Here is a 23,361-nt window from a genome sequence, read left to right as displayed (position 1 = left end):
TTTTGACTTTTTTGGCCGAAAAAAACGCCTTACTATACTATGACGTTTTTTATGACATTTTGAGGTCAAAAAAAATTTTGACTTTTTTTGGCCGAAAAAAACGCCTTACTATACTATGACGTTTTTTATGACATTTTGAGGTCAAAAAAAATTTTGACTTTTTTTCCCGAAAAAAACGCCTTACTATACTATGACGTTTTTTTATGACATTTTGAGGTCAAAAAAAATTTTGACTTTTTTTGGCCGATTTTGACGCCTTACTATACTAAGACGTTTTTTATGACATTTTGAGGTCAAAAAATTTTTTGACATTTTTTGGCCGAAAAAAACGGCTTACTATACTATGACGTTTTTTATGACATTTTGAGGTCAAAAAAAATTTTGACCTTTTTTGGCCGAAAAAAACGCCTTACTATACTATGACGTTTTTTATGACATTTTGAGGTCAAAAATTTTTTTGACTTTTTTTGGCCGGAAAAAAAGCCTTACTATACTATGATGTTTTTTATGACATTTTGAGGTCAAAAAAAATTTTGACTTTTTTTGGCCGGAAAAAACGCCTTACTATACTATGACGTTTTTTATGACATTTTGAGGTCAAAAATTTTTTTGACTTTTTTTGGCCGAAAAAAACGCCTTACTATACTATGACGTTTTTTATGACATTTTGAGGTCAAAAAAAATTTTGACTTTTTTTGGCCGATTTTGACGCCTTACTATACTATGACGTTTTTTATGACATTTTGAGGTCAAAAAAAATTTTGACTTTTTTTGGCCGAAAAAAACGCCTTACTATACTATGACGTTTTTTATGACATTTTGAGGTCAAAAAATTTTTTGACTTTTTTTGGCCGAAAAAAACGCCTTACTATACTATGACGTTTTTTATGACATTTTGAGGTCAAAAAAAATTTTGACTTTTTTTGGCCGATTTCGACGCCTTACTATACTATGACGTTTTTTATGACATTTTGAGGTCAAAAAAATTTTTGACTTTTTTTGGCCGATTTTGACGCCTTACTATACTATGACGTTTTTAATGACATTTTGAGGTCAACAAAAAATTTGACTTTTTTTAGCCGAAAAAAACGCCTTACTATACTATGACGTTTTTTATGACATTTTGAGGTCAAAAAAAATTTTGACTTTTTTTAGCCGATTTCGACGCCTTACTATACTATGACGTTTTTTAGGACATTTTGAGGTCAAAAATTTTTTTGACTTTTTTGGCCGAAAAAAACGCCTTACTATACTATGACGTTTTTTATGACATTTTGAGGTCAAAAAAAATTTTGACTTTTTTTGGCCGAAAAAAACGCCTTACTATACTATGACGTTTTTTATGACATTTTGAGGTCAAAAAAAATTTTGACTTTTTTTCCCGAAAAAAACGCCTTACTATACTATGACGTTTTTTTATGACATTTTGAGGTCAAAAAAAATTTTGACTTTTTTTGGCCGATTTTGACGCCTTACTATACTAAGACGTTTTTTATGACATTTTGAGGTCAAAATTTTTTTTGACTTTTTTTGGCCGATTTTGACGCCTTACTATACTATGACGTTTTTTATGACATTTTGAGGTCAAAAATTTTTTTTGACTTTTTTTGGCCGAAAAAAACGCCTTACTATACTATGACGTTTTTTATGACATTTTGAGGTCAAAAAAATTTTTGACTTTTTTTGGCCGATTTTGACGCCTTACTATACTATGACGTTTTTTATGACATTTTGAGGTCAAAATTTTTTTTGACTTTTTTTGGCCGATTTTGACGCCTTACTATACTATGACGTTTTTTATGACATTTTGAGGTCAAAAATTTTTTTGACTTTTTTTGGCCGATTTTGACGCCTTACTATACTATGACGTTTTTTATGACATTTTGAGGTCAAAAAATTTTTGACTTTTTTTGGCCGATTTTGACGCCTTACTATACTATGACGTTTTTTATGACATTTTGAGGTCAAAAATTTTTTTGACTTTTTTTGGCCGAAAAAAACGCCTTACTATACTATGACGTTTTTTATGACATTTTGAGGTCAAAAAAAATTTTGACTTTTTTTGGCCGAAAAAAACGCCTTACTATACTATGACGTTTTTTATGACATTTTGAGGTCAAAAAAAATTTTGACTTTTTTTGGCCGATTTTGACGCCTTACTATACTATGACGTTTTTTATGACATTTTGAGGTCAAAATTTTTTTTGACTTTTTTTGGCCGATTTTGACGCCTTACTATACTATGACGTTTTTTATGACATTTTGAGGTCAAAAATTTTTTGACTTTTTTTGGCCGAAAAAAACGCCTTACTATACTATGACGTTTTTTATGACATTTTGAGGTCAAAAAAAATTTTGACTTTTTTTGGCCGAAAAAAACGCCTTACTATACTATGACGTTTTTTATGACATTTTGAGGTCAAAAAATTTTTTGACTTTTTTTGGCCGAAAAAAACGCCTTACTATACTATGACGTTTTTTATGACATTTTGAGGTCAAAAAAAATTTTGACTTTTTTTGGCCGATTTCGACGCCTTACTATACTATGACGTTTTTTATGACATTTTGAGGTCAAAAAAAAATTTGACTTTTTTTGGCCGAAAAAAACGCCTTACTATACTATGACGTTTTTTATGACATTTTGAGGTCAAAAAAAATTTTGACATTTTTTGGCCGAAAAAAACGCCTTACTATACTATGACGTTTTTTATGATATTTTGAGGTCAAAAAAAATTTGGACTTTTTTTGGCCGATTTTGACGCCTTACTATACTATGACGTTTTTTATGACATTTTGAGGTCAAAAAAAAATTTGGACTTTTTTTGGCCGATTTTGACGCCTTACTATACTATGACGTTTTTTATGACATTTTGAGGTCAAAAAAATTTTTGACTTTTTTTGGCCGATTTTGACGCCTTACTATACTATGACGTTTTTTATGACATTTTGAGGTCAAAAAAAAATTTGACTTTTTTTGGCCGAAAAAAACGCCTTACTATACTATGACGTTTTTTATGACATTTTGAGGTCAAAAATTTTTTTGACTTTTTTTGGCCGATTTTGACGCCTTACTATACTATGACGTTTTTTATGACATTTTGAGGTCAAAAATTTTTTTGACTTTTTTTGTCCGAAAAAAACGCCTTACTATACTATGACGTTTTTTATGACATTTTGAGGTCAAAAAAAATTTTGACTTTTTTTGGCCGAAAAAAACGCCTTACTATACTATGACGTTTTTTATGACATTTTGAGGTCAAAAAAAATTTTGACTTTTTTTGGCCGAAAAAAACGCCTTACTATACTATGACGTTTTTTATGACATTTTGAGGTCAAAAAAAATTTTGACTTTTTTTGGCCGAAAAAAACGCCTTACTATACTATGACGTTTTTTATGACATTTTGAGGTCAAAAAAAATTTTGACATTTTTTGGCCGAAAAAAACGCCTTACTATACTATGACGTTTTTTATGACATTTTGAGGTCAAAAAAAATTTTGACTTTTTTTGGCCGATTTTGACGCCTTACTATACTATGACGTTTTTTATGACATTTTGAGGTAAAAATTTTTTTTGACGTTTTTTGGCCGAAAAAAACGCCTTACTATACTATGACGTTTTTTATGACATTTTGAGGTCAAAAAAATTTTTGACTTTTTTTGGCCGAAAAAAACGCCTTACTATACTATGACGTTTTTTATGACATTTTGAGGTCAAAAAATTTTTTGACTTTTTTTGGCCGATTTTGACGCCTTACTATACTATGACGTTTTTTATGACATTTTGAGGTCAAAAAAAATTTTGACTTTTTTTGGCCGAAAAAAACACCTTACTATACTATGACGTTTTTTATGACATTTTGAGGTCAAAAAATTTTTGACTTTTTTTGGCCGATTTTGACGCCTTACTATACTATGACGTTTTTTATGACATTTTGAGGTCAAAAATTTTTTTGACTTTTTTTGGCCGAAAAAAACGCCTTACTATACTATGACGTTTTTTATGACATTTTGAGGTCAAAAAAAATTTTGACTTTTTTTGGCCGAAAAAAACGCCTTACTATACTATGACGTTTTTTATGACATTTTGAGGTCAAAAAAAATTTTGACTTTTTTTGGCCGAAAAAAACGCCTTACTATACTATGACGTTTTTTATGACATTTTGAGGTCAAAAAAAATTTTGACTTTTTTTGGCCGAAAAAAACGCCTTACTATACTATGACGTTTTTTATGACATTTTGAGGTCAAAAAAATTTTTGACTTTTTTTGGCCGATTTTGACGCCTTACTATACTATGACGTTTTTTATGACATTTTGAGGTCAAAATTTTTTTTGACTTTTTTTGGCCGATTTTGACGCCTTACTATACTATGACGTTTTTTATGACATTTTGAGGTCAAAAATTTTTTTGACTTTTTTTGGCCGATTTTGACGCCTTACTATACTATGACGTTTTTTATGACATTTTGAGGTCAAAAAATTTTTGACTTTTTTTGGCCGATTTTGACGCCTTACTATACTATGACGTTTTTTATGACATTTTGAGGTCAAAAATTTTTTTGACTTTTTTTGGCCGAAAAAAACGCCTTACTATACTATGACGTTTTTTATGACATTTTGAGGTCAAAAAAAATTTTGACTTTTTTTGGCCGAAAAAAACGCCTTACTATACTATGACGTTTTTTATGACATTTTGAGGTCAAAAAAATTTTTGACTTTTTTTGGCCGATTTTGACGCCTTACTATACTATGACGTTTTTTATGACATTTTGAGGTCAAAAAAAATTTTGACTTTTTTTGGCCGAAAAAAACGCCTTACTATACTATGACGTTTTTTATGACATTCTGAGGTCAAAATTTTTTTTGACTTTTTTTGGCCGATTTTGACGCCTTACTATACTATGACGTTTTTTATGACATTTTGAGGTCAAAAAATTTTTTGACTTTTTTTGGCCGAAAAAAACGCCTTACTATACTATGACGTTTTTTATGACATTTTGAGGTCAAAAAAAATTTTGACTTTTTTTGGCCGAAAAAAACGCCTTACTATACTATGACGTTTTTTATGACATTTTGAGGTCAAAAAAATTTTTGACTTTTTTTGGCCGAAAAAAACGCCTTACTATACTATGACGTTTTTTATGACATTTTGAGGTCAAAAAAAATTTTGACTTTTTTTGGCCGATTTCGACGCCTTACTATACTATGACGTTTTTTATGACATTTTGAGGTCAAAAAAAAATTTGACTTTTTTTGGCCGAAAAAAACGCCTTACTATACTATGACGTTTTTTATGACATTTTGAGGTCAAAAAAAATTTTGACATTTTTTGGCCGAAAAAAACGCCTTACTATACTATGACGTTTTTTATGATATTTTGAGGTCAAAAAAAATTTGGACTTTTTTTGGCCGATTTTGACGCCTTACTATACTATGACGTTTTTTATGACATTTTGAGGTCAAAAAAAAATTTGGACTTTTTTTGGCCGATTTTGACGCCTTACTATACTATGACGTTTTTTATGACATTTTGAGGTCAAAAAAAAATTTTGACTTTTTTTGGCCGAAAAAAACGCCTTACTATACTATGACGTTTTTTATGACATTTTGAGGTCAAAAATTTTTTTGACTTTTTTTGGCCGATTTTGACGCCTTACTATACTATGACGTTTTTTATGACATTTTGAGGTCAAAAATTTTTTTGACTTTTTTTGTCCGAAAAAAACGCCTTACTATACTATGATGTGTTTTATGACATTTTGAGGTCAAAAAAAATTTTGACTTTTTTTGGCCGAAAAAAACGCCTTACTATACTATGACGTTTTTTATGACATTTTGAGGTCAAAAAAAATTTTGACTTTTTTTGGCCGAAAAAAACGCCTTACTATACTATGACGTTTTTTATGACATTTTGAGGTCAAAAAAAATTTTGACATTTTTTGGCCGAAAAAAACGCCTTACTATACTATGACGTTTTTTATGACATTTTGAGGTCAAAAAAAAACTTGACATTTTTTGGCCGAAAAAAAACGCCTTACTATACTATGACGTTTTTTATGACATTTTGAGGTCAAAAATTTTTTTGACTTTTTTTGGCCGAAAAAAACGCCTTACTATACTATGACGTTTTTTATGACATTTTGAGGTCAAAATTTTTTTTTGACTTTTTTTGGCCGATTTTGACGCTTTACTATACTATGACGTTTTTTATGACATTTTGAGGTCAAAAATTTTTTTGACTTTTTTTGGCCGAAAAAAAACGCCTTACTATACTACGACGTTTTTTATGACATTTTGAGGTCAAAAAAATTTTTTGACTTTTTTTGGCCGAAAACAACGCCTTACTATACTATGACGTTTTTTATGACATTTTGAGGTCAAAATTTTTTTTGACTTTTTTTGGCCGATTTTGACGCCTTACTATACTATGACGTTTTTTATGACATTTTGAGGTCAAAAAAATTTTTGACTTTTTTTGGCCGATTTTGACGCCTTACTATACTATGACGTTTTTTATGACATTTTGAGGTCAAAAATTTTTTGACTTTTTTTGGCCGATTTTGACGCCTTACTATACTATGACGTTTTTTATGACATTTTGAGGTCAAAAATTTTTTTGACTTTTTTTGGCCGAAAAAAACGCCTTACTATACTATGACGTTTTTTATGACATTTTGAGGTCAAAAAAAATTTAGACTTTTTTTGGCCGAAAACAACGCCTTACTATACTATGACGTTTTTTATGACATTTTGAGGTCAAAAAAATTTTTGACTTTTTTTGGCCGATTTTGACGCCTTACTATACTATGACGTTTTTTATGACATTTTGAGGTCAAAATTTTTTTTGACTTTTTTTGGCCGATTTTGACGCCTTACTATACTATGACGTTTTTTATGACATTTTGAGGTCAAAAATTTTTTTGACTTTTTTTGGCCGATTTTGACGCCTTACTATACTATGACGTTTTTTATGACATTTTGAGGTCAAAAAATTTTTGACTTTTTTTGGCCGATTTTGACGCCTTACTATACTATGACGTTTTTTATGACATTTTGAGGTCAAAAATTTTTTTGACTTTTTTTGGCCGAAAAAAACGCCTTACTATACTATGACGTTTTTTATGACATTTTGAGGTCAAAAAAAATTTTGACTTTTTTTGGCCGAAAAAAACGCCTTACTATACTATGACGTTTTTTATGACATTTTGAGGTCAAAAACATTTTTGACTTTTTTTGGCCGATTTCGACGCCTTACTATACTATGACGTTTTTTATGACATTTTGAGGTCAAAAAAAATTTTGACTTTTTTTGGCCGATTTCGACGCCTTACTATACTATGACGTTTTTTATGACATTTTGAGGTCAAAAAAAAATTTGACTTTTTTTGGCCGAAAAAAACACCTTACTATACTATGACGTTTTTTATGACATTTTGAGGTCAAAAAAAATTTTGACATTTTTTGGCCGAAAAAAACGCCTTACTATACTATGACGTTTTTTATGATATTTTGAGGTCAAAAAAAATTTTGACTTTTTTTGGCCGATTTTGACGCCTTACTATACTATGACGTTTTTTATGACATTTTGAGGTCAAAAAAAAATTTGGACTTTTTTTGGCCGATTTTGACGCCTTACTATACTATGACGTTTTTTATGACATTTTGAGGTCAAAAAAATTTTTGACTTTTTTTGGCCGATTTTGACGCCTTACTATACTATGACGTTTTTTATGACATTTTGAGGTCAAAAAAAAATTTGACTTTTTTTGGCCGAAAAAAACGCCTTACTATACTATGACGTTTTTTATGACATTTTGAGGTCAAAAATTTTTTTGACTTTTTTTGGCCGATTTTGACGCCTTACTATACTATGACGTTTTTTATGACATTTTGAGGTCAAAAATTTTTTTGACTTTTTTTGTCCGAAAAAAAACGCCTTACTATACTATGATGTTTTTTATGACATTTTGAGGTCAAAAAAAATTTTGACTTTTTTTGGCCGAAAAAAACGCCTTACTATACTATGACGTTTTTTATGACATTTTGAGGTCAAAAAAAATTTTGACTTTTTTTGGCCGAAAAAAACGCCTTACTATACTATGACGTTTTTTATGACATTTTGAGGTCAAAAAAATTTTTGACTTTTTTTGGCCGAAAAAAAACGCCTTACTATACTATGACGTTTTTTGTGACATTTTGAGGTCAAAAAAAATTTTGACATTTTTTGGCCGAAAAAAACGCCTTACTATACTATGACGTTTTTTATGACATTTTGAGGTCAAAAAAAATTTTGACTTTTTTGGCCGATTTTGACGCCTTACTATACTATGACGTTTTTTATGACATTTTGAGGTCAAAAAAATTTTGACTTTTTTTGGCCGATTTTGACGCCTTACTATACTATGACGTTTTTATGACATTTTGAGGTCAAAAAAATTTTGACTTTTTTTGGCCGATTTTGACGCCTTACTATACTATGACGTTTTTTATGACATTTTGAGGTCAAAAAAAATTTTGACATTTTTTGGCCGAAAAAAACGCCTTAACTATACTATGACGTTTTTTATGACATTTTGAGGTCAAAAAAAATTTGGACTTTTTTGGCCGATTTTGACGCCTTACTATACTATGACGTTTTTTATGACATTTTGAGGTCAAAAAAAATTTGGACTTTTTTTGGCCGATTTTGACGCCTTACTATACTATGACGTTTTTTATGACATTTTGAGGTCAAAAAAAATTTTGACTTTTTTTGGCCGATTTTGACGCCTTACTATACTATGACGTTTTTTATGACATTTTGAGGTCAAAAAAATTTTTGACATTTTTTGGCCGAAAAAAAACGCCTTACTATACTATGACGTTTTTTATGACATTTTGAGGTCAAAAAAAATTTGGACTTTTTTTGGCCGATTTTGACGCCTTACTATACTATGACGTTTTTATGACATTTTGAGGTCAAAAAAAATTTGGACTTTTTTTGGCCGATTTTGACGCCTTACTATACTATGACGTTTTTTATGACATTTTGAGGTCAAAAAAATTTTTGACTTTTTTTGGCCGATTTTGACGCCTTACTATACTATGACGTTTTTTATGACATTTTGAGGTCAAAAAAAAATTTGACTTTTTTTGGCCGAAAAAAAACGCCTTACTATACTATGACGTTTTTTATGACATTTTGAGGTCAAAAAAATTTTTGACTTTTTTTGTCCGAAAAAAACGCCCTTACTATACTATGACGTTTTTTATGACATTTTGAGGTCAAAAAAAAATTTGACTTTTTTTGGCCGAAAAAAACGCCTTACTATACTATGACGTTTTTTATGACATTTTGAGGTCAAAAATTTTTTTGACTTTTTTTGGCCGATTTTGACGCCTTACTATACTATGACGTTTTTTATGACATTTTGAGGTCAAAAATTTTTTTGACTTTTTTTGTCCGAAAAAAACGCCTTACTATACTATGATGTTTTTTATGACATTTTGAGGTCAAAAAAATTTTGACTTTTTTTGGCCGAAAAAAACGCCTTACTATACTATGACGTTTTTTATGACATTTTGAGGTCAAAAAAAATTTTGACTTTTTTTGGCCGAAAAAAACGCCTTACTATACTATGACGTTTTTTATGACATTTTGAGGTCAAAAAAAATTTTGACTTTTTTTGGCCGAAAAAAACGCCTTACTATACTATGACGTTTTTTGTGACATTTTGAGGTCAAAAAAATTTTGACATTTTTTGGCCGAAAAAAACGCCTTACTATACTATGACGTTTTTTATGACATTTTGAGGTCAAAAAAAATTTGGACTTTTTTTGGCCGATTTTGACGCCTTACTATACTATGACGTTTTTTATGACATTTTGAGGTCAAAAAAAATTTTGACTTTTTTGGGCCGATTTTGACGCCTTACTATACTATGACGTTTTTTATGACATTTTGAGGTCAAAAAAAATTTTGACTTTTTTTGGCCGATTTTGACGCCTTACTATACTATGACGTTTTTTATGACATTTTGAGGTCAAAAAAAATTTTGACATTTTTTGGCCGAAAAAAACGCCTTACTATACTATGACGTTTTTTATGACATTTTGAGGTCAAAAAAAATTTGGACTTTTTTTGGCCGATTTTGACGCCTTACTATACTATGACGTTTTTTATGACATTTTGAGGTCAAAAAAAATTTGGACTTTTTTTGGCCGATTTTGACGCCTTACTATACTATGACGTTTTTTATGACATTTTGAGGTCAAAAAAAAATTTGACTTTTTTTGGCCGAAAAAAACGCCTTACTATACTATGACGTTTTTTATGACATTTTGAGGTCAAAAATTTTTTTGACTTTTTTTGGCCGATTTTGACGCCTTACTATACTATGACGTTTTTTATGACATTTTGAGGTCAAAAATTTTTTTGACTTTTTTTGTCCGAAAAAAACGCCTTACTATACTATGACGTTTTTTATGACATTTTGAGGTCAAAAAAAATTTGGACTTTTTTTGGCCGATTTTGACGCCTTACTATACTATGACGTTTTTTATGACATTTTGAGGTCAAAAAAAATTTTGACTTTTTTTGGCCGAAAAAAACGCCTTACTATACTATGACGTTTTTTATGACATTTTGAGGTCAAAAAAAATTTTGACTTTTTTTGGCCGAAAAAAACGCCTTACTATACTATGACGTTTTTTATGACATTTTGAGGTCAAAAAAAATTTTGACATTTTTTGGCCGAAAAAAACGCCTTACTATACTATGACGTTTTTTATGACATTTTGAGGTCAAAAAAAATTTTGACTTTTTTTGGCCGATTTTGACGCCTTACTATACTATGACGTTTTTTATGACATTTTGAGGTCAAAAAAAATTTTGACTTTTTTTGGCCGATTTTGACGCCTTACTATACTATGACGTTTTTTATGACATTTTGAGGTCAAATTTTTTTTTGACTTTTTTTGGCCGATTTTGACGCCTTACTATACTATGACGTTTTTTATGACATTTTGAGGTCAAAAAAATTTTTGACTTTTTTTGGCCGATTTTGACGCCTTACTATACTATGACGTTTTTTATGACATTTTGAGGTCAAAAATTTTTTGACTTTTTTTGGCCGATTTTGACGCCTTACTATACTATGACGTTTTTTATGACATTTTGAGGTCAAAAATTTTTTTGACTTTTTTTGGCCGAAAAAAACGCCTTACTATACTATGACGTTTTTTATGACATTTTGAGGTCAAAAAAAATTTAGACTTTTTTTGGCCGAAAAAAACGCCTTACTATACTATGACGTTTTTTATGACATTTTGAGGTCAAAAAAATTTTTGACTTTTTTTGGCCGATTTTGACGCCTTACTATACTATGACGTTTTTTATGACATTTTGAGGTCAAAATTTTTTTTGACTTTTTTTGGCCGATTTTGACGCCTTACTATACTATGACGTTTTTTATGACATTTTGAGGTCAAAAAATTTTTTGACTTTTTTTGGCCGAAAAAAACGCCTTACTATACTATGACGTTTTTTATGACATTTTGAGGTCAAAAAAATTTTTGACTTTTTTTGGCCGAAAAAAACGCCTTACTATACTATGACGTTTTTTATGACATTTTGAGGTCAAAAAAATTTTTGACTTTTTTTGGCCGAAAAAAACGCCTTACTATACTATGACGTTTTTTATGACATTTTGAGGTCAAAAAAAATTTTGACATTTTTTGGCCGAAAAAAACGCCTTACTATACTATGACGTTTTTTATGATATTTTGAGGTCAAAAAAAATTTGGACTTTTTTTGGCCGATTTTGACGCCTTACTATACTATGACGTTTTTTATGACATTTTGAGGTCAAAAAAAAATTTGGACTTTTTTTGGCCGATTTTGACGCCTTACTATACTATGACGTTTTTTATGACATTTTGAGGTCAAAAAAATTTTTGACTTTTTTTGGCCGATTTTGACGCCTTACTATACTATGACGTTTTTTATGACATTTTGAGGTCAAAAAAAAATTTGACTTTTTTTGGCCGAAAAAAACGCCTTACTATACTATGACGTTTTTTATGACATTTTGAGGTCAAAAAAAATTTGGACTTTTTTTGGCCGATTTTGACGCCTTACTATACTATGACGTTTTTTATGACATTTTGAGGTCAAAAAAAATTTTGACTTTTTTTGGCCGATTTTGACGCCTTACTATACTATGACGTTTTTTATGACATTTTGAGGTCAAAAAAAATTTTGACTTTTTTTGGCCGATTTTGACGCCTTACTATACTATGACGTTTTTTATGACATTTTGAGGTCAAAAAAAATTTTGACATTTTTTGGCCGAAAAAAACGCCTTACTAAACTATGACGTTTTTTATGACATTTTGAGGTCAAAAAAAAATTTGACTTTTTTTGGCCGAAAAAAACGCCTTACTATACTATGACGTTTTTTATGACATTTTGAGGTCAAAAATTTTTTTGACTTTTTTTGGCCGATTTTGACGCCTTACTATACTATGACGTTTTTTATGACATTTTGAGGTCAAAAATTTTTTTGACTTTTTTTGTCCGAAAAAAACGCCTTACTATACTATGACGTTTTTTATGACATTTTGAGGTCAAAAAAAATTTTGACTTTTTTTGGCCGAAAAAAACGCCTTACTATACTATGACGTTTTTTATGACATTTTGAGGTCAAAAAAAATTTTGACTTTTTTTGGCCGAAAAAAACGCCTTACTATACTATGACGTTTTTTATGACATTTTGAGGTCAAAAAAAATTTTGACTTTTTTTGGCCGAAAAAAACGCCTTACTATACTATGACGTTTTTTATGACATTTTGAGGTCAAAAAAAATTTTGACATTTTTTGGCCGAAAAAAACGCCTTACTATACTATGACGTTTTTTATGACATTTTGAGGTCAAAAAAAATTTTGACTTTTTTCGGCCGATTTTGACGCCTTACTATACTATGACGTTTTTTATGACATTTTGAGGTCAAAAAAAATTTTGACTTTTTTTGGCCGATTTTGACGCCTTACTATACTATGACGTTTTTTATGACATTTTGAGGTCAAAATTTTTTTTGACTTTTTTTGGCCGATTTTGACGCCTTACTATACTATGACGTTTTTTATGACATTTTGAGGTCAAAAAAAATTTTTGACTTTTTTTTGGCCGATTTTGACGCCTTACTATACTATGACGTTTTTTATGACATTTTGAGGTCAAAAATTTTTTGACTTTTTTTGGCCGATTTTGACGCCTTACTATACTATGACGTTTTTTATGACATTTTGAGGTCAAAAATTTTTTTGACTTTTTTTGGCCGAAAAAAACGCCTTACTATACTATGACGTTTTTTATGACATTTTGAGGTCAAAAAATTTTTGACTTTTTTTGGCCGATTTTGACGCCTTACTATACTATGACGTTTTTTATGACATTTTGAGGTCAAAATTTTTTTTGACTTTTTTTGGCCGATTTTGACGCCTTACTATACTATGACGTTTTTTATGACATTTTGAGGTCAAAATTTTTTTTGACTTTTTTTGGCCGATTTTGACGCCTTACTATACTATGACGTTTTTTATGACATTTTGAGGTCAAAAAATTTTTTGACTTTTTTTGGCCGAAAAAAACGCCTTACTATACTATGACGTTTTTTATGACATTTTGAGGTCAAAAAAATTTTTGACTTTTTTTGGCCGAAAAAAACGCCTTACTATACTATGACGTTTTTTATGACATTTTGAGGTCAAAAAAATTTTTGACTTTTTTTGGCCGAAAAAAACGCCTTACTATACTATGACGTTTTTTATGACATTTTGAGGTCAAAAAAAATTTTGACATTTTTTGGCCGAAAAAAACGCCTTACTATACTATGACGTTTTTTATGATATTTTGAGGTCAAAAAAAATTTGGACTTTTTTTGGCCGATTTTGACGCCTTACTATACTATGACGTTTTTTATGACATTTTGAGGTCAAAATTTTTTTTGACTTTTTTTGGCCGATTTTGACGACTTACTATACTATGACGTTTTTTATGACATTTTGAGGTCAAAAAATTTTTTGACTTTTTTTGGCCGAAAAAAACGCCTTACTATACTATGACGTTTTTTATGACATTTTGAGGTCAAAAAAAAATTTGACTTTTTTTGGCCGAAAAAAACGCCTTACTATACTATGACGTTTTTTATGACATTTTGAGGTCAAAAAAAATTTTGACATTTTTTGGCCGAAAAAAACGCCTTACTATACTATGACGTTTTTTATGATATTTTGAGGTCAAAAAAAATTTGGACTTTTTTTGGCCGATTTTGACGCCTTACTATACTATGACTTTTTTATGACATTTTGAGGTCAAAAAAAAATTTGGACTTTTTTTGGCCGATTTTGACGCCTTACTATACTATGACGTTTTTTATGACATTTTGAGGTAAAAATTTTTTTTGACGTTTTTTGGCCGAAAAAAACGCCTTACTATACTATGACGTTTTTTATGACATTTTGAGGTCAAAAAAATTTTTGACTTTTTTTGGCCGAAAAAAACGCCTTACTATACTATGACGTTTTTTATGACATTTTGAGGTCAAAAAATTTTTTGACTTTTTTTGGCCGATTTTGACGCCTTACTATACTATGACGTTTTTTATGACATTTTGAGGTCAAAAAAAATTTTGACTTTTTTTAGCCGAAAAAAACACCTTACTATACTATGACGTTTTTTATGACATTTTGAGGTCAAAAAATTTTTGACTTTTTTTGGCCGATTTTGACGCCTTACTATACTATGACGTTTTTTATGACATTTTGAGGTCAAAATTTTTTTTGACTTTTTTTGGCTGAAAAAAACGCCTTACTATACTATGACGTTTTTTATGACATTTTGAGGTCAAAAAAAATTTTGACTTTTTTTGGCCGATTTTGACGCCTTACTATACTATGACGTTTTTTATGACATTTTGAGGTCAAAAAAAAACTTGACATTTTTTGGCCGAAAAAAACGCCTTACTATACTATGACGTTTTTTATGACATTTTGAGGTCAAAAATTTTTTTGACTTTTTTTGGCCGAAAAAAACGCCTTACTATACTATGACGTTTTTTATGACATTTTGAAGTCAAAATTTTTTTTGACTTTTTTTGGCCGATTTTGACGCTTTACTATACTATGACGTTTTTTATGACATTTTGAGGTCAAAAATTTTTTTGACTTTTTTTGGCCGAAAAAAAACGCCTTACTATACTACGACGTTTTTTATGACATTTTGAGGTCAAAAAAAAATTTTGACTTTTTTTGGCCGAAAAAAACGCCTTACTATACTATGACGTTTTTTATGACATTTTGAGGTCAAAAAAAATTTTGACTTTTTTTGGCCGATTTTGACGCCTTACTATACTATGACGTTTTTTATGACATTTTGAGGTCAAAAATTTTTTGACTTTTTTTGGCCGATTTTGACGCCTTACTATACTATGACGTTTTTTATGACATTTTGAGGTCAAAAATTTTTTTGACTTTTTTTGGCCGAAAAAAAACGCCTTACTATACTATGACGTTTTTTATGACATTTTGAGGTCAAAAAAAATTTAGACTTTTTTTGGCCGAAAAAAACGCCTTACTATACTATGACGTTTTTTATGACATTTTGAGGTCAAAAAAAATTTTGACTTTTTTTGGCCGATTTCGACGCCTTACTATACTATGACGTTTTTTATGACATTTTGAGGTCAAAAAAATTTTTGACTTTTTTTGGCCGATTTTGACGCCTTACTATACTATGACGTTTTTTATGACATTTTGAGGTAAAAAAAAATTTTGACTTTTTTTGGCCGAAAAAAACGCCTTACTATACTATGACGTTTTTTATGACATTTTGAGGTCAAAAAATTTTTTGACTTTTTTTGGCCGAAAAAAACGCCTTACTATACTATGACGTTTTTTATGACATTTTGAGGTCAAAAAAATTTTTGACTTTTTTTGGCCGATTTTGACGCCTTACTATACTATGACGTTTTTCATGACATTTTGAGGTCAAAAATTTTTTTGACTTTTTTTGGCCGATTTTGACGCCTTACTATACTATGACGTTTTTTATGACATTTTGAGGTCAAAAAAAATTTTGACTTTTTTTGGCCGATTTTGACGCCTTACTATACTATGACGTTTTTTATGACATTTTGAGGTAAAAATTTTTTTTGACGTTTTTTGGCCGAAAAAAACGCCTTACTATACTATGACGTTTTTTATGACATTTTGAGGTCAAAAAAATTTTTGACTTTTTTTGGCCGAAAAAAACGCCTTACTATACTATGACGTTTTTTATGACATTTTGAGGTCAAAAAAATTTTTGACTTTTTTTGGCCGATTTTGACGCCTTACTATACTATGACGTTTTTTATGACATTTTGAGGTCAAAAAAAATTTTGACTTTTTTGGGCCGAAAAAAACACCTTACTATACTATGACGTTTTTTATGACATTTTGAGGTCAAAAATTTTTTTGACTTTTTTTGGCCGATTTTGACGCCTTACTATACTATGACGTTTTTTATGACATTTTGAGGTCAAAAAAATTTTTGACTTTTTTTGGCCGATTTTGACGCCTTACTATACTATGACGTTTTTTATGACATTTTGAGGTCAAAAAAAATTTTGACTTTTTTTGGCCGAAAAAAAACGCCTTACTATACTATGACGTTTTTTATGACATTTTGAGGTCAAAAAAATTTTTGATTTTTTTTGGCCGAAAAAAACGCCTTACTATACTATGACGTTTTTTATGACATTTTGAGGTCAAAAAAATTTTTGACTTTTTTTGGCCGATTTTGACGCCTTACTATACTATGACGTTTTTTATGACATTTTGAGGTCAAAAAAAATTTTGACTTTTTTTGGCCGATTTTGACGCCTTACTATACTATGACGTTTTTTATGACATTTTGAGGTCAAATAAAATTTTGACTTTTTTTGGCCGAAAAAAACGCCTTACTATACTATGACGTTTTTTATGACATTTTGAGGTCAAAAAAAATTTTGACATGTTTTGGCCGAAAAAAACGCCTTACTATACTATGACGTTTTTTATGACATTTTGAGGTCAAAAAAAATGTTGACTTTTTTTGGCCGATTTCGACGCCTTACTATACTATGACGTTTTTTATGACATTTTGAGGTCAAAAAAATTTTTTGACTTTTTTTGGCCGATTTTGACGCCTTACTATACTATCACGTTTTTTATGACATTTTGAGGTCAAAAAAATTTTTGACTTTTTTTGGCCGATTTTGACGCCTTACTATACTATGACGTTTTTTATGACATTTTGAGGTCAAAAAATTTTTTGACTTTTTTTGGCCGAAAAAAACGCCTTACTATACTATGACGTTTTTTATGACATTTTGAGGTCAAAAAAATTTTTGACTTTTTTTGGCCGATTTTGACGCCTTACTATACTATGACGTTTTTCATGACATTTTGAGGTCAAAAATTTTTTTGACTTTTTTTGGCCGATTTTGACGCCTTACTATACTATGACGTTTTTTATGACATTTTGAGGTCAAAAAAAATTTTGACTTTTTTTGGCCGATTTTGACGCCTTACTATACTATGACGTTTTTTATGACATTTTGAGGTAAAAAATTTTTTTGACGTTTTTTGGCCGAAAAAAACGCCTTACTATACTATGACGTTTTTTATGACATTTTGAGGTCAAAAAAATTTTTGACTTTTTTTGGCCGAAAAAAACGCCTTACTATACTATGACGTTTTTTATGACATTTTGAGGTCAAAAAAATTTTTGACTTTTTTTGGCCGATTTTGACGCCTTACTATACTATGACGTTTTTTATGACATTTTGAGGTCAAAAAAAATTTTGACTTTTTTTGGCCGAAAAAAACACCTTACTATACTATGACGTTTTTTATGACATTTTGAGGTCAAAAATTTTTTTGACTTTTTTTGGCTGAAAAAAACGCCTTACTATACTATGACGTTTTTTATGACATTTTGAGGTCAAAAAAATTTTTGACTTTTTTTGGCCGATTTTGACGCCTTACTATACTATGACGTTTTTTATGACATTTTGAGGTCAAAAAAAATTTTGACTTTTTTTGGCCGATTTTGACGCCTTACTATACTATGACGTTTTTTATGACATTTTGAGGTCAAAATTTTTTTTGACTTTTTTTGGCCGATTTTGACGCCTTACTATACTATGACGTTTTTTATGACATTTTGAGGTCAAAAAATTTTTTGACTTTTTTTGGCCGAAAAAAACGCCTTACTATACTACGACGTTTTTTATGACATTTTGAGGTCAAAAAAAAATTTTGACTTTTTTTGGCCGAAAAAAACGCCTTACTATACTATGACGTTTTTTATGACATTTTGAGGTCAAAAAAAATTTTGACTTTTTTTGGCCGATTTTGACGCCTTACTATACTATGACGTTTTTTATGACATTTTGAGGTCAAAAATTTTTTGACTTTTTTTGGCCGATTTTGACGCCTTACTATACTATGACGTTTTTTATGACATTTTGAGGTCAAAAATTTTTTTGACTTTTTTTGGCCGAAAAAAACGCCTTACTATACTATGACGTTTTTTATGACATTTTGAGGTCAAAAAAAATTTAGACTTTTTTTGGCCGAAAAAAACGCCTTACTATACTATGACGTTTTTTATGACATTTTGAGGTCAAAAAAAATTTTGACTTTTTTTGGCCGATTTCGACGCCTTACTATACTATGACGTTTTTTATGACATTTTGAGGTCAAAAAAATTTTTGACTTTTTTTGGCCGATTTTGACGCCTTACTATACTATGACGTTTTTTATGACATTTTGAGGTAAAAAAAAATTTTGACTTTTTTTGGCCGAAAAAAACGCCTTACTATACTATGACGTTTTTTATGACATTTTGAGGTCAAAAAATTTTTTGACTTTTTTTGGCCGAAAAAAACGCCTTACTATACTATGACGTTTTTTATGACATTTTGAGGTCAAAAAAATTTTTGACTTTTTTTGGCCGATTTTGACGCCTTACTATACTATGACGTTTTTCATGACATTTTGAGGTCAAAAATTTTTTTGACTTTTTTTGGCCGATTTTGACGCCTTACTATACTATGACGTTTTTTATGACATTTTGAGGTCAAAAAAAATTTTGACTTTTTTTGGCCGATTTTGACGCCTTACTATACTATGACGTTTTTTATGACATTTTGAGGTAAAAATTTTTTTTGACGTTTTTTGGCCGAAAAAAACGCCTTACTATACTATGACGTTTTTTATGACATTTTGAGGTCAAAAAAATTTTTGACTTTTTTTGGCCGAAAAAAACGCCTTACTATACTATGACGTTTTTTATGACATTTTGAGGTCAAAAAAATTTTTGACTTTTTTTGGCCGATTTTGACGCCTTACTATACTATGACGTTTTTTATGACATTTTGAGGTCAAAAAAAATTTTGACTTTTTTGGGCCGAAAAAAACACCTTACTATACTATGACGTTTTTTATGACATTTTGAGGTCAAAAATTTTTTTGACTTTTTTTGGCCGAAAAAAACGCCTTACTATACTATGACGTTTTTTATGACATTTTGAGGTCAAAAAAATTTTTGACTTTTTTTGGCCGATTTTGACGCCTTACTATACTATGACGTTTTTTATGACATTTTGAGGTCAAAAAAAATTTTGACTTTTTTTGGCCGAAAAAAACGCCTTACTATACTATGACGTTTTTTATGACATTTTGAGGTCAAAAAAATTTTTGATTTTTTTTGGCCGAAAAAAACGCCTTACTATACTATGACGTTTTTTATGACATTTTGAGGTCAAAAAAATTTTTGACTTTTTTTGGCCGATTTTGACGCCTTACTATACTATGACGTTTTTTATGACATTTTGAGGTCAAAAAAAATTTTGACTTTTTTTGGCCGATTTTGACGCCTTACTATACTATGACGTTTTTTATGACATTTTGAGGTCAAATAAAATTTTGACTTTTTTTGGCCGAAAAAAACGCCTTACTATACTATGACGTTTTTTATGACATTTTGAGGTCAAAAAAAATTTTGACATGTTTTGGCCGAAAAAAACGCCTTACTATACTATGACGTTTTTTATGACATTTTGAGGTCAAAAAAAATGTTGACTTTTTTTGGCCGATTTCGACGCCTTACTATACTATGACGTTTTTTATGACATTTTGAGGTCAAAAAAATTTTTTGACTTTTTTTGGCCGATTTTGACGCCTTACTATACTATCACGTTTTTTATGACATTTTGAGGTCAAAAAAATTTTTGACTTTTTTTGGCCGATTTTGACGCCTTACTATACTATGACGTTTTTTATGACATTTTGAGGTCAAAAAATTTTTTGACTTTTTTTGGCCGAAAAAAACGCCTTACTATACTATGACGTTTTTTATGACATTTTGAGGTCAAAAAAATTTTTGACTTTTTTTGGCCGATTTTGACGCCTTACTATACTATGACGTTTTTCATGACATTTTGAGGTCAAAAATTTTTTTGACTTTTTTTGGCCGATTTTGACGCCTTACTATACTATGACGTTTTTTATGACATTTTGAGGTCAAAAAAAATTTTGACTTTTTTTGGCCGATTTTGACGCCTTACTATACTATGACGTTTTTTATGACATTTTGAGGTAAAAAATTTTTTTGACGTTTTTTGGCCGAAAAAAACGCCTTACTATACTATGACGTTTTTTATGACATTTTGAGGTCAAAAAAATTTTTGACTTTTTTTGGCCGAAAAAAACGCCTTACTATACTATGACGTTTTTTATGACATTTTGAGGTCAAAAAAATTTTTGACTTTTTTTGGCCGATTTTGACGCCTTACTATACTATGACGTTTTTTATGACATTTTGAGGTCAAAAAAAATTTTGACTTTTTTTGGCCGAAAAAAACACCTTACTATACTATGACGTTTTTTATGACATTTTGAGGTCAAAAATTTTTTTGACTTTTTTTGGCTGAAAAAAACGCCTTACTATACTATGACGTTTTTTATGACATTTTGAGGTCAAAAAAATTTTTGACTTTTTTTGGCCGATTTTGACGCCTTACTATACTATGACGTTTTTTATGACATTTTGAGGTCAAAAAAAATTTTGACTTTTTTTGGCCGATTTTGACGCCTTACTATACTATGACGTTTTTTATGACATTTTGAGGTCAAAATTTTTTTTGACTTTTTTTGGCCGATTTTGACGCCTTACTATACTATGACGTTTTTTATGACATTTTGAGGTCAAAAAATTTTTTGACTTTTTTTGGCCGAAAAAAACGCCTTACTATACTATGACGTTTTTTATGACATTTTGAGGTCAAAAAAAATTTTGACTTTTTTTGGCCGATTTTGACGCCTTACTATACTATGACGTTTTTTATGACATTTTGAGGTCAAATAAAATTTTGACTTTTTTTGGCCGAAAAAAACGCCTTACTATACTATGACGTTTTTTATGACATTTTGAGGTCAAAAAAAATTTTGACATGTTTTGGCCGAAAAAAACGCCTTACTATACTATGACGTTTTTTATGACATTTTGAGGTCAAAAAAAATTTGGACTTTTTTTGGCCGATTTCGACGCCTTACTATACTATGACGTTTTTTATGACATTTTGAGGTCAAAAAAATTTTTTGACTTTTTTTGGCCGATTTTGACGCCTTACTATACTATCACGTTTTTTATGACATTTTGAGGTCAAAAAAATTTTTGACTTTTTTTGGCCGATTTTGACGCCTTACTATACTATGACGTTTTTTATGACATTTTGAGGTCAAAAATTTTTTTGACTTTTTTTGGCCGATTTTGACGCCTTACTATACTATGACGTTTTTTATGACATTTTGAGGTCAAAATTTTTTTTGACTTTTTTTGGCCGATTTTGACGCCTTACTATACTATGACGTTTTTTATGACATTTTGAGGTCAAAAATTTTTTTGACTTTTTTTGGCCGAAAAAAACGCCTTACTATACTATGACGTTTTTTATGACATTTTGAGGTCAAAAATTTTTTTTGACTTTTTTTGGCCGAAAAAAACGCCTTACTATACTATGACGTTTTTTATGACATTTTGAGGTCAAAAAAATTTTTGATTTTTTTTGGCCGAAAAAAACGCCTTACTATACTATGACGTTTTTTATGACATTTTGAGGTCAAAAATTTTTTTGACTTTTTTTGGCCGAAAAAAACGCCTTACTATACTATGACGTTTTTTATGACATTTTGAGGTCAAAAAATTTTTTGATTTTTTTTGGCCGAAAAAAACGCCTTACTATACTATGACGTTTTTTATGACATTTTGAGGTCAAAAATTTTTTTGACTTTTTTTGGCCGAAAAAAACGCCTTACTATACTATGACGTTTTTTATGACATTTTGAGGTCAAAAAAAATTTTGACATGTTTTGGCCGAAAAAAACGCCTTACTATACTATGACGTTTTTTATGACATTTTGAGGTCAAAAAAAATTTTGACTTTTTTTGGCCGATTTCGACGCCTTACTATACTATGACGTTTTTTATGACATTTTGAGGTCAAAAAAATTTTTTGACTTTTTTTGGCCGATTTTGACGCCTTACTATACTATCACGTTTTTTATGACATTTTGAGGTCAAAAAAATTTTTGACTTTTTTTGGCCGATTTTGACGCCTTACTATACTATGACGTTTTTTATGACATTTTGAGGTCAAAAATTTTTTTTGACTTTTTTTGGCCGATTTTGACGCCTTACTATACTATGACGTTTTTTATGACATTTTGAGGTCAAAAAATTTTTGACTTTTTTTGGCCGATTTTGACGCCTTACTATACTAAGACGTTTTTTATGACATTTTGAGGTCAAAAAAATTTTTTGACTTTTTTTGGCCGATTTTGACGCCTTACTATACTATCACGTTTTTTATGACATTTTGAGGTCAAAAAAATTTTTGACTTTTTTTGGCCGATTTTGACGCCTTACTATACTATGACGTTTTTTATGACATTTTGAGGTCAAAAATTTTTTTGACTTTTTTTGGCCGATTTTGACGCCTTACTATACTATGACGTTTTTTATGACATTTTGAGGTCAAAATTTTTTTTGACTTTTTTTGGCCGATTTTGACGCCTTACTATACTATGACGTTTTTTATGACATTTTGAGGTCAAAAATTTTTTTGACTTTTTTTGGCCGAAAAAAACGCCTTACTATACTATGACGTTTTTTATGACATTTTGAGGTCAAAAATTTTTTTTGACTTTTTTTGGCCGAAAAAAACGCCTTACTATACTATGACGTTTTTTATGACATTTTGAGGTCAAAAAAATTTTTGATTTTTTTTGGCCGAA

Source organism: Toxotes jaculatrix, chromosome 14 (genome assembly GCF_017976425.1).
Source record: "Toxotes jaculatrix isolate fToxJac2 chromosome 14, fToxJac2.pri, whole genome shotgun sequence".
NCBI lineage: Eukaryota > Metazoa > Chordata > Actinopteri > Toxotidae > Toxotes > Toxotes jaculatrix.
Note: the sequence above shows the minus strand (reverse complement) of the source record.